The sequence below is a fragment of the Apium graveolens genome, chromosome 11, assembly GCF_009905375.1.
Source record: "Apium graveolens cultivar Ventura chromosome 11, ASM990537v1, whole genome shotgun sequence".
In the NCBI taxonomy this organism is placed as follows: Eukaryota; Viridiplantae; Streptophyta; class Magnoliopsida; order Apiales; family Apiaceae; genus Apium; species Apium graveolens.
The window spans coordinates 149,131,835-149,144,369 of record NC_133657.1 but is presented as its reverse complement, the minus strand read 5'-3'; the positions used below and the strand labels follow the sequence as shown (position 1 = coordinate 149,144,369).

Here is a 12,535-nt window from a genome sequence, read left to right as displayed (position 1 = left end):
AGCTGAGCTGATTCACTAGAAATTGCGCACTGATCAGTCTCATGGGCACCAGCACAAAGCTCACAGACACTAGTGATTTGATTAACCCCATAATTAGCCAAAGTGTCCACCTTCATCATCAAAGCCTTAAGTTGGGCAGCTATAGCAGTTGCTGTATCCAACTCCAGAATTCCTGCTACTTTTCCTTGAGTCAGTCTCTGGGAAGGATTCTAGTACTCATTAGCAACCATCAGTTCAATCAATTTATAAGCTTCGTCATAGCTTTTAGCCCACAAGGCTCCTCCCGATGCTGCATCAAGCATGGTCTAGAAGTAGTACCCAATCCATTATAGAAACGATTAATAGTCATCCAATCAAGCATGCCATGCTGTGGGAACTTCCTTAGCATCTCCTTATATCGATCCCAAGCCTCACACAGAGATTCTCTAGTTTGCTGAGCAAACTGAGTAAGAGCATTCCTGATTGCAGCAGTCTTCGCTATAGGGAATAATTTAGTGAGAAACTTTTGAGCAAGATCTTCCGAAGTGGTGATAGACCCTGCTGGTAGAGAATGTAACCAGCACTTAGCTATGTCCCTCAGAGAGAATGGGAAGAGTCACAGCTTGATAGCATCTTCAGTCACATCATTGAACTTGAAAGTGTCGCAGATCTCGATGAAATCCCTGATGTGCATGTTGGGGTCTTCAGTAGGAGAACCCCCAAACTGAACTAAGTTCTGTATCATGAGTTATGTATTATCTGAATCGTGCTTGACTTGATCTCAAAAGTGTTAGCCCTGATGGCTGGCCTGATGATGCTTGACTGAATGCCATTGATCTTAGGCTGAAAATAGTCCATCATAGCCTTAGGATTTTCTGCTTGATCTCCCATCTCTACTAAAACTGGTTCCTCGACTTTCTCTTCTTCTTCTGCCTTCTTTACTTCTTCAAAAACTTCCTTTCAAACCACCACAACTTCTTCCTCGGCTTTATCCAGTGTTCTCTTACGAGTACGCGAACGCGTATACATACACCCTCGCTAGAGTACCTAAAATAAGATAAGGAAACAAATAAGCAACAATTTTCGAGTGAATGAACTTTAACGACCACTGATGGAAAACACATAAACTAAAAATTAACACTGCAGTCCCCGGCAGCGGCGCCAAAAACTTGTTAGTCGCTAAACACGAGCTAAATTACACGCAAGTATACGCGTTCGTAAGTAGTATAAGATATAAATCAGATTCATTCCCACAGAGACTGGCTTGGTTAACTAATTAATTTATGCACTTAAGTAACAATGAATGGTTATTATTCAATGCTAAGACGATAATAATTTGAGGTTGTTTAAAACTAAGAATTAAACTAACAATTATAACTAGGGAATAAGATTGATTGAATTAATATATATGACAAACATGGGATTCTAACTTCATTAAATACTTCATTGAATAGCCTTTTCGTTCTTAACCTTAGCATGTAATGGTGATGACACTAATCAGACAACACGAAACTGATAAATGCCAACTTTCGTTGCACGAATACCATACTACCAGACATCCACAAAAGAGATAGAAGCTGAATAGACACCAATTATATTGAGACCCTATATATCTATAGAATTTGACAATACAACGGTTTAAGCCCAAGTTATCTATCTTGATTACATAGGGCAATTAAGATGGTTAAAATTACCCACGAATCATGCATAACAAATACATGAACCTATGCTAGCATGGCAAGTTCTAAATCCTTAAATTCACTTTCACTTCATTAAGAATTAACACACTATCTTATAAGTTCGCGACGCTCATAAGACGAATACGCACAACCAATACTAGGTTATCTTACAATCACCACACACTAAGGCATTGAAACAAATCAACTAAAGAAATCCATAAATAAATCTGCTAGAACCCCACGATAACGATTAGCCCATAATCGGACTCATCATCAACGTGGGTTCCGATGAAAGCATGGTATAATAACCGTAGTCTTTATAACGAATAATCAAACAAAGTTAACACAAGAGTATAAGTTCAATAAAACAAGAAACGAGCATCCAAGATTATAACTCAAAACAAAGATTCACAAGAATTAACTAGACCGTCTTCACCTTTATTGAATTGTGCTATAGGTCTCTTGTCATCTTCTCCTTAGCTCTGATATGTTTCTGACTTGATATATTATGAAAAATGACCTAAAGTTGTTTATATAGCAGCCCCATGCAATGTAGAAGTCTTTCTCTCAAAAGCAAAGTAGAAGCAGAATCCTCCTATCCCGACGCAGCGCGAACGCGCACTTGATCAGCGCGGGTGCGCTGGCTCTCTGATGTTTGGGCGCGGGCGCGCGCTTGATCAGCGCGTGCGCGCTGGGCTTCTGCCAAAATTTTGACTTCTTTTTTTTATTGCAGTTTTGAGCCGGTCTTCGCGAGATTTATTCCTTAGACACCATCCTAACACCATATTAGCATCAAATCAATGCTAATTCACCTGATTCTCAGATTAATGCCTGAAATGCAAAAACACTAGAAAACACATTAAAACACCAATAACTTGAGTACAAATACACCAATTCAAAGCTTAATAGAGCATTATAAAGTGTCATAAATGCCACTCAACAACTGGGCCCCATCAGAATTTCTACTAGAGGAATTGGACGGGATATTCTTCTTGGGCGACATTCTCCTTAAACACAACAAATGGTTTTAGTTTAAAAATCGCCCCCGGGTAGCAACATTTTCATGTGCCAAGAGAATGCTGCCGTAATAAAATATTCCCCTCCTCGTTTAATTGGGTCCGTTTATAATGAATGGATAAATTTAATAAAATCAACATCAAATACAACAATAAAAGTAACAGTAGTAATAACAGTGCAATACTAACATCATAAGCCAGTACTCATAACAGCCACTGACTACTATCGCAACATACTAATTGAACTCACATGATCGGACTCGTTCTCGTGAGAGGGATAACTAGAAACCTTTATCGGCCGATACCAACATCACATACACAAGGGAGACACATTAAAGATCAGGGCAGTTTCAAGATCCTCAATAAATGCCAGGGTTACGTCTTCGAACCCTCGACTAGACTCTTAAACTTACTCCTATAAATATGAGTTGCTGATTCACACCTTTAAACATCAATTCTACATCTTTCCTACTCTACTCCTAACCTAAATCGGGGGCTTAAAACTGTAGCTCTGATACCAACCTGTGACGACCTCAACCCCGGGGTCAGGAGTTGACATCACTAACAATATCAAACTACAGTTATAATACAATCAACTCATTCTTATTTCAATATAAACACAACCTCTTCACAAGATCTTTTCTAGGTTCAAGTATAATTTAGGTTACACACTTAATAAAAACCAACTTATTTAAAAAAACCTGACACATCTAACTTTCTACAGCAACTCACAGACCACACCTAGTTCGACACAACAATCTCAGAGGAGCTCGATATAGGAGGAACTGGAATCTGGCCCTGCCTATGACAGAAGGGTCTCCTACGCATCTGCAATATATGAATATACAAAACATTTTTGCAAGGGTGAGCGATCAATCGCTCAATAGTACCAATATATGAATAACAAGCAAAACAGTTTATGATAAATAAGTATATGAACAACAATCATAACTCATTTATAAACACAAGTAAAACGTGTGTAAACTGGATATCAACAATTAGCATGTTTTATAATACAATAACATCAATCGTGTGTTGTACAAATACAAGAGTCCAATTTTAGCATGCTAATTTCATTTCCAAATCACCTATTCCATTATAGGAACCACAAAATCATTTGTCCCGTTACGGGGACCCAAAATCATTTATTCCGTTATGAGAACCACGAAATCTCGCTCAGATATGTATATATTGGATGATCAATGATGAGACAGCTGATCAGGCTATCACTATCGGACGGCTCCATCAGCCATCCGATAAAATTTGTTCCGGAACTCAAAGGCTAGCTAGGTCTCTGTCACGCTGGATTAAGTGGTTTAAATAGGGCATACAACCAACTTATCCTCTTACGCCATCTTCCTGGCCGTTACGGGCCCTTGCACACGCTCATCCAATTATCTGATATATTTTATCCAGTTTTTAAACCACTTATACCTATCTCTTTTCAAAACAATTTTCAAAACAGTTTTATCACAACACACTTTCCAAAAACCTTTCTAATTTATTCACAATTTCGAGATAGGCATTTTCAGAAGTTACTTTTCCCCAAAACATAAGTTAACAAAATATTTTTAAAACTCAGGGGATATGTAACTTAAAATGTTCGGTTCCAGTACGGAATTTAATCAACAGTTATTCATATATTAGTGAACCATAAAAGATATGGTCAGGGGTACTTGCCTCAATACTCTTTAACAACTATTACTGGATGGCCTTGCACCGACCGAGATGCTCGAGATTTCTATTGGAACCTACAGAACCGAAATATCCTAAATTAGATGACCGAATATGCTTGACATATCCTCGCTAACAATCTACCTATACGTTAAGAAAACCCGACTCCTAACATATAAATTATTATAATACATGTATCACTTAGGGTTCACGTCCTCGAAAGTCGGTTCAATATTCATTTTCAGAAAATACGTATATCCGTCGTTTTTGGAAATTTGGGTTATTGGTTATATTTGGCAAAATATTTCACCACGACATGTAATCAGATTTCGTATAAGATAGTTATCGTAATATCCGGGATATATCGTGTAATTATTTTTGCTATTAAATAATTATTATCTGTGTTCAGTATCTACTCTGTGAATTAATTGTTAAGTGTTATCTGTGTTTGCATATTTAAAAATAATATTAATTGAGTATTTTAATTTTTATATGTCCAAAATAAAATATAGATAATTGTCATATCTTCCAAATTACTTTAATATTGATTTATGGATTTATAAGAATCATATGAAAATTATAAAATCTTTTTCCGAGCATTTAAAATCTATTTTATAAAAACGGGAACCAACCGACGTCATCTGTTGTTACGTTTTTGGAACCCGAAACTCTTCCGAGAACTCCTTCCTAACCTAATTGCAATATTCCGAGCATTTTCCAAATCCGGCGTACGCTTTGTTCTGCGCGGGTCCCGGCGCAACATTTTCGATACAGTATTCGTTTCGGTAAATCAATAAAACCCGTATTTTCGATAAACTGGAGCTTTTTATTAAACTATCTCAATTATCACCTCGTAGTACGTGTAACCGGGCGCTGAGACCAAGACCGCAGTACAAATTGTACTGGTTTGGATAATTATCCCAAAAACCGATACCGTTTGGATCAGTTTTTATAAATAAACGTACCGTTTTATATCCGGAATGATCCAATGGCATACTAATTTTCCGTAATTATAAATAGCCTTTTACCGTATTTTATTTCGTATCAAAATCATTTGCAGACAGATAATTATATAATTTTCAGAGAAAAACCCTAATTTCATAAACTGTTCTAAGAATCAAACAAGCTTTTAGAGGTGTTATTGAATTCAGTTTGGAAAGCTCGAGTAACCAATCTGAAGGTCTTGAAGAGCTCTACCAGATTCTGTAATCCATACACCTGTAAAAATCAAGGTTATTTTTCTATAATTTTATTTATTTTCGAATTAATTTTAGTAAAAATATGAATTTTTGTTCGGATGATTGTTTGTATGATTTGATGATTGCATGTTATAGAGATTGTTTTCCTGATGATTTTGATATATTATACGTCTGATTTGGAGTTTAATAACATGTTCAAATTTGAGTTTGATTTTCGAATTTTAAAATTAGGGTTTATAACCCGTATGAATGTTTTCAATTGAAATTTGGGGGTTTTTGATTTAGGGGTTATTAGCTGTTGATTTATAGTGGATTGTGTTCCTTATGAAATTTGCAATCGATTGGTATATGGCTCGTTAACAAAGGATTAATGAATCGAAGAGAGTTATATTTTGAAGTTTTCCGATGTTCGCCGGAAACCGGCGATGTTCTTGGCTAATTTCTGGCCAAGTCTTGGGTTATTTGAATGATTTGATTGCATGAACAGATTCCTGATGTTGTGTAGTTTAATTCTGGAGCTTGTGGAAGTGGGACGGTGCCGGAGACGAGTTCTCCGGTGAACCCGTCATTTTCCGACGACGAAGTTAGGATTCCTGAACTTTAGGTCCCTGTACTTTTGGAGATGATGAAGTTAGGTCCCTGAACTTTCCAGAATTTGCAAAAATAGGATTCCTGTTTTGAAAATATTTAAAAATCATATTTCCTATTTATTTTTATTATAAATAGTTTCGAGCTTTAAAATATTATTCTAAATTATTTCCAAGGCTCGATAATTATTATAAAATTGTTTCGGAGCCAGAATTGGCCAACCGGACCCTGTTTGTTACCCCGAAATTGATCCAACGGCCCGTTTTAATTCCGAAAAATGGTTTAAAAATCGTTTTAAATACCAGAAAGCCTATTTATGACCCGAAATGTCTTTATAAATGATATGTCATTGATTATTTGACGTATTATTTGTTATATGTGATATGTTGGTTGACTGTCGGTTTATATATTCGATGTTTACTGTTTACTGCATAACTTTCAATCCGTTAATCGGATTTGGATAAAACGAAGGGTAGATAGAAGTATATGTTGAATAGAATCCTATGAGTTAAATATTGATAGATGCTTATGATATGTGAGCAGAAGAGGCAAGAGTAGGAAAGAGAAACAGGTAGTTGAGGAGTAAGACGATTGAGATTGGAAGCGAGTGCAGTATAGTAAGCTAATACCAGGCAAGTGTTCTGAACTTTCTCGGGATATTGTCGTGATTGATATTCCTATTTTATATTGCAAGTGCTTTGAAGCACTGTACCCTAAACCTTGATTCCCGTTATTGATCTTGAGCCGTAACCTGATTCTTTCTAGACCATTGATTGTTGTATACCCAAACACGAACCTCAAGTATACGATACTACTCCATAAATACATACAAACTAAATATTAAACACTGAACCAAATTTCTTACACATTCATATCTTTGTATTTTATGATTTGAAAGACCAAATCCTTGAAACCCTGATACATTGATTCATTGTTATCAAATTCTTTCATTACCTAGCACCCAAACTTTAAAAATACTCTTTTGATCCTTATGCAGATTAAAACCATTTCATTATGGAACATCAAATATTGTTAATGATTCTGGTTATTGTTTATTATTGTTTATTCTGTTATTATTATGTTAGAATTGGATTGTTTTATAAAATTTTGGACCAGATTCGTGGTCAGACCATATAATGGTCAAGTTAGGCCTATGTGTGCCTTGGATCCAGTAGTTAGAGCAGTGCTGTGTGCTTTGCTCGGGGTTAGTGCGTGACTGATCAGCAGCCTAACCTTGGTTTCTAACATGAAAATATTATATCCAATTCTAAATTATAATCCATTTTTCACTTGATATCATAACCATGTTCACCTGATGATCATTATTCTCAGTTTTGTCATTGTGACTTGCTGAGCTAGTTAGCTCATTTGTGCGATATTGTTTCTGTTCTTTTCCAGTTAAGAAGGAACCGGTTGGTACCGAGGATCCCCAGTCCAGCGCGAGAGCCAGGGGTTCAGGTTGATTGAGCGGAGCTAGTAGGCTTCTTTTGGGATAATTTAAGTCTGTAAAAGTTTGTAATAATGTTTAATACTCAGTTTTGAGTTTGGAATAGTTGGGATTTGAACGTTTGTAATATAATAGTGTGTTTGGCTTGTGTGCATACTTTAACCTGTTGCGGTCCGTGGTGGTTGGTAAGTAGGGTCACTGCATATTATTATTATTATTATCTTTATTATTATTATAAGCAGGTTATAAATAAGGTGTGTGTGTGGACCCCAAACTTCTGACCCGGGTTTGGAGGGCGCCACAGGTTTGGTATCAGAGCCACAGGTTATAAGTCACTGACACAAGCCTAGGTTGACGGGAACGGGTAGAGGATTAAGATTAGAAGTAAGGAATAGAAAGATAGAACGTCGAGAGGTTGAGTGCTTCAGTATAACATGTATTAGTGTAATTCGCGTCGTGGTTCAGGATTCTTATATTGCGATTTGATTTCAGATAGCAGTGATGGCCGACTCTTTTATCCCCGTATCAGCTGATCACTCAGAGCCTTCAGTTGGAGCACCAGCATCAGATCCACGTCCTGTTATTCCACCAGCATTGGCTATTCTACCTCCACCTGTGTTGCAGCCCGTACCACTGCAGGCTATTCCACCTCCAGGCATGAGGCCACCTGTCAGAGGACCCCCACCTACTGATTCAGGCTTTACTGGTCATTCAGTTACAGGAGTACCTTTCCAGTTCTCTTCTTATCCTGTCCCATATCATCAGTTTGAGGCTTGCCTTATGGAGCAGCGATTCCTTCAAGGTCAGATTCAGGAGTTACTACATATTATGCATACCAGAGAGGTTGGGAGTGGTGAAAGGCGACTAAGAGAGAGGCTACAGGCGTTTCGTAGAACAGCTGCAGTGAGGATTGCTGAGGCTATACATGAGGACATCACCCCTGATTTCTTAGTGGAATGGGCTAAGTGGGTTCTAGAGGAGCTTGAGGAGATTGGAGGTCCAGACTTGCCATGAGTCAGAGATCCAGAAATGGATATACTGAGCAGTGTTATTATGACTGAGTAGTATGTACAGTAGTGTGTAGTATGTATCAGTAGACTTTTGAGTTGTATTTATAGACCAGCGATGCTGACTATTGAGTAGGTTGTTGTACCCTTTTTTCTTTTACTTCCGAAGCGTCTTTACGCTTGTACTACCTAAAACTTTTGATCTATATATATCAGTACCTTTTTCCTTTCCAGCACTGTCATTTACTTTATTGCACCTATTTTACCTTACCTTATTTATTGCACCAGTTATACCCCTGTGATACCATGTACCCTGTTTTCCATGACTGTTTATATTCTGTAAAGAAGCATGTAATTTACTTAGTTACAACTATTTTCAAAAATAGATATTTCTGTTTTGCAAAACTGTTCTTTTATGCAAAAGATTGATTCAAAAGCTAAATAAGTTGATTGATTCTTTACAGAAAAATGCCTCCCAGAAGAAATACCCGCACCAACACCCAGAATGAAGAAACCAACAACAACAACAATAACAACCAAGATGATACAAATCCAAATGTGAACCCAGGACCCATGGACCCAGCAATAGCCCAGATTCTTCAAATCTTGGCCCAAAAAACAGTTCACCTGGCACAACAACAACAAAGATAGACCAATCCCCATGTAACTTTTAAAACTTTTCAGGCAGTATACCCACCAGAATTCAAGGGTTCCTTAGAGCCAATTGAAGCAAATGTTTGGTTAAAGGAAATAGAGAAGGCATTTGCCTTAGTGAAAGTAAAGGAAGAACAGAAGGTTGAGTTTGCAAGTTACTATCTGAAGAATGAGGCCACCTATTGGTGGGAGATGGTGAAGACATTGGAAGGTACAGATGTTATTACTTGGGAAGGGTTCAAGGAATTGTTTTTAGAAAAGTATTTTCCTCAGTTTATTCAGGATCAAATGGAGCTGAAGTTTTTAGAATTAAAGCAAGGGAACATGTCGGTAACAGATTATGAGGGTAAATTTGAGGAATTGTCAAGGTATGTACCATCGTATGTAGATACTGACAGGAAGAAGGCTAAAAGATTCTAGCAAGGTTTGAAACCATGGATCAGAGGGAAGGTAGCCATTTTTGAATTGGATACCTATGCAGGTGTAGTACAGAAGGCTATGATCGCAGAGACAGAGAGTGAGATGTTCCAGAAGAAAAAGGAAAGCAAGAAAAGGAAATTTGAAGGGAATGAGGGCCAGTCACAACCAGGGAAGTTTCCAAGTCTTAAGAAAGGCAAGTTTCAGTCAGGGAGAAATTTTAATTTCAGGAGACGAAATGCAGGAGACAGAGGCCAGAGCAACCGTCCAGTTAATACGAATCAGCCGAATCAGTTGAGACTAACTTTTCCGGATTGTCAAGTATGTGGAAAGAAGCATGGGGGAGTTTGTAATAAGTTGAATGTGGTATGTTTCAAATGCAACCAGAAAGGGCACTATTCGAGGGAGTGCTGAAATCAGCCAGCAAGAGAGCCAGCAAATAAGGATCAGCCTATCCGGAATCCAGCAGTAAAGGTTCCAGCCATTGGATTTACGTGCTTCAAATGTGGAAAACCAGGACATATGGCCAGGGATTGCAAGACACCAGCCCCAGTCAGTAATGCATTGAGGATTATGGGATCTACCCCAACAGTGAATGAGACTCCAAGGGCTAGAGTTTTTGACATGTCTGTGAAGGATCATCCAGGATACGGATGTCGTGGCAGGTACGCTTAATGTGAATTCTTTATGTGCCAAAGTGTTAATAGATTCGGGAGCAACTCGATCGTTTGTTTCACAAGATTTTGTTAGTAAGTTAAATTGTCCAGTTGAGTATATAAATGAAACAATGACTGTGGAATTAGCAAATCAAGAACGTGTATTTGTTAACCAAGTTTGTGGAAATTGTGAGATTGAGATTTATGGTAGTAAGTTTTGTGTAGATTTGATACCATTTAAGCTAGGAGAATTTGATGTTATATTAGGAATGGATTGGTTATCTAAGCACGATGCCCAGATAGATTGTCGAAATAAGAAGGTAATGGTGAAGACGCCAGATGAAATAATAGTAACGATCAAGGGTCAGAAACAAGTAAAGAAGTTCTTAACGATGATTCAAGCCAAGAAGTTACTACGACAAGGATGTGAGCATTTCGTGGTATATGTGATTGACAGAAGTCAAGAACCAACAAAACTTGAAGATATTCCAGTTGTGAATGAATTTCCAGACGTGTTTCCCGATGAGTTACCAGGACTTCCTCCAGATAGAGAAATTGAATTTGCAATCGACATAGCACCTGGAACAGAACTAGTATCCAAGGCCCCATACAGTATGGCGCCTGTTGAGATGAAAGAGCTAGTGAAGCAATTACAGGAGTTGTTAGAAAAAAGGAGTAATCAGACCCAACGTATCCCCGTGGGGAGCCCCGATGTTATTTGTCAAGAAGAAAGATGGAAGCATAAGATTGTGTATCGACTATAGGGAGCTCAACAAGCTTACAATCAAGAATAAGTATCCGTTACCCAGAATTGACGATCTGTTTGACCAGTTGAAGGGAGCCAAGTACTTCTCCAAAATTGATTTAAGATCGGGATATCATCAACTAAAGATCAAGCCAGAAGATATACCAAAGACAACTTTCAGAACAAGGTATGGACATTACGAGTTTTTAGTGATGTCTTTTGGATTGACCAATGCCCCGACAGCGTTTATGGACCTGATAAACAGAATTTTCAAGGAGTATTTGGATAAGTTTGTTATTGTGTTTATAGACGATATTTTAATTTATTCAAAGACGGAAGAGGATCATGCGGAACATTTGAGGACAACTTTGGAGATTTTAAGGAAAAAAAAGTTATATGCTAAATTCTCGAAGTGTGAGTTTTAGCTACAGGAAGTTCAGTTCTTAGGACACATAGTCAGTAACGAAGGGATCAAAGTGGACCCGACAAAGATCGAGGCAATTACGAATTGGGAGAGACCGAGAACACCCACTGAGGTAAGAAGTTTCTTGGGATTGGCAGGATATAATCGACGATTCATTCAGAATTTCTCAAGGATTGCAACACCATTGACAAAGCTTACACGAAAGAATGAAAAGTTTATATGGAACTATAAGTGCGAAGAAAGTTTTCAGGAGTTGAAGTTGAGATTAATCACGGCACCTGTTTTGTCACTTCCAGACGATCAAGGAAATTTCGTAATTTATAGCGATGCTTCTCACAAAGGACTAGGATGTGTTTTAATGCAGCACAATAAAGTGATTGCGTATGCATCAAGGCAATTGAAACCACATGAACAAAAGTATCTTACTCATGATTTGGAGCTAGCAGCCATAGTTTTCGCTTTGAAAATTTGGAGACATTATCTGTATGGAGAAAAGTGCGAGATTTTCACGGATCACAAAAGCTTAAAGTACATATTCACACAGAAGGAACTTAATATGAGGCAAAGAAGATGGTTAGAATTGATCAAGGATTACGACTGCTCGATTAATTATCATCCCGGTAAGGCGAACATTGTAGCAGACGCGTTAAGTCGGAAGGAAAGGTTAAATGAGTTATCAGTACCTGAAGAGATATATAAGGAATTTCAGAAATTGGAATTGGAGATTAGAGTTTGCAAGCCTGAGGAAGCGAAAGTGTATAGTATGACTTTCCAACTGGAATTATTGGAGAAAATAAAGAAATGTCAGGAAGATGTAATGGATCAAGATTTAAATCGTTTGGTAGGTGAAGAATTATGTACGCAAAAGGATGATCAAGGTAGTCTGAGGTTTTCATCTAGAATTTGGATTCTACCAGTGACGGAGTTAAAGAATGTAATTTTAAAAGAGGCACATAGTTCAAGATATTCCATCCACCCAGGGAGTACCAAAATGTACAGGGATTTAAAGGAGAATTATTGGTGGCCAGATATGAAGAGGGAAATTGCGGA

General features: G+C 37.7%; 1 non-coding gene across 1 annotated transcript; it reads left to right on the top strand.

The window, feature by feature from the left end:
- The first annotated feature begins 359 nt into the window (after window positions 1-359).
- On the top strand, window positions 360-466 carry LOC141699418 (small nucleolar RNA R71). Its single transcript, XR_012565882.1, has one exon. It is a non-coding gene; the product is annotated as a small nucleolar RNA R71 (small nucleolar RNA).
- Window positions 467-12,535: the final 12,069 nt, after the last annotated feature.